Consider the following 1,224-nt stretch of genomic DNA (forward strand, 5'->3'; position numbering starts at 1 on the left):
ATAAAGCTACGCAGCCAGAGATACCCAGAGGCCAGAGATGGAAGTGGGAAACCGGGGACCCAATGTGAAGGGACCCTTACTAGCCATTCTCGATACTGAGCTACAGACAGCTTTTTTCCCTTTAACCAATTTGCTGTCTTTAGCCCATCTCCCTGTAGACAATTTTGTTTTTAAATCTCTAACCCTAACCAAGCAAGATTCTAAAACTGAAAGAGTAGAAAAAAAGAGAAGAATTATTCCTAAAAGCAATGGAACCAAAAGACAGCCTTTCCCCTCCTGGCTCCCTTGGGTCACTATATTTCTCCAGAGATACAAAAGTAAGACTTGACCACCTTTACATCAGTACTCAGTGTTTGCTCTTCTACATAGAGAAAGACAAACTGAGTAACAAACCTTACTGCCGTTCACAAAACGTTTATAGATAGTTAAGAGAAATTCTGGGTATCTTTCACACCCATCAAAAAAAAAATCAAAATTTGTCTATCTTTTTTTTTCTATTGTCAGATGCTTCGAATGAACATACACAGAAATCAGTACCTGCTTTCTAAACAAACTGCTTCTGTCCTCTGCAGTTAAGAACACACCTTTCGAGGAAGAAAGAAGCCCTGACAAGCTGCTGATGCCCTCAGATGATGGAAGCTGCTTGTCTGTGAAACCCAGGCAGCTCTAACTGTGTTTCCACAGGAAAGGAGAGTCTGTAAAGCTCCAGGATTCTTACGTGGTCCAGGACAAAGATATCTGTCTATACAAACAAAACTCTTGCTAGAGCTTCTGTTAAACTATTCTAACATTCTCAGAATGAAGTAAGGTCTGAAGGCCAGGACTGACTGTTGTTATGGAAATAAAGAATTTATTTATTTCCTATCAATTAATTATAGGATAGGAATTAATCTATTCCTATAGATAGGAATTAATCTATTCCTATCAATAGTGTTTGTGCAAATGAGTACATATTAGCAGATAAGAAGTTACCTTTAACTTTATTTTCACCTTCCCTTTTAGGTTACACAACAGAAACCAAGCCTCTCTGTTTAAATGTGAAGGATCAGCCCCAGAGGCAGCCTTTTGCACAGCACCACACAAGTTTGTAAACCCCAGTTCATATCTGTGCAAGGGGAAAAAAATGTGAAATCTATTCATAGGAATGAATGCTGTCATTAAGAATGCAAAATAGTTTTAAGAATTTAAAGCCAAGAAGCAAAAAGAAACATCTCTCTGAGGGGT

At 38.5% G+C, this 1,224-nt stretch overlaps 1 long non-coding RNA gene across 1 annotated transcript in view; it reads left to right on the top strand.

Annotated features, from left to right (window-relative positions):
• LOC308421795 overlaps positions 1-815 on the top strand; it is a 9,500-nt gene extending 8,685 nt beyond the window's left edge. The window contains exon 3 of the long non-coding RNA XR_013975060.1: positions 573-815. This is a non-coding gene — a long non-coding RNA (uncharacterized lncRNA). The remainder of the gene's footprint in view (positions 1-572) is intronic.
• Positions 816-1,224: the final 409 nt, after the last annotated feature.

This window comes from Micromys minutus (assembly GCF_963924665.1).
Source record: "Micromys minutus genome assembly, chromosome: 6".
NCBI classification, from domain to species: domain Eukaryota; kingdom Metazoa; phylum Chordata; class Mammalia; order Rodentia; family Muridae; genus Micromys; species Micromys minutus.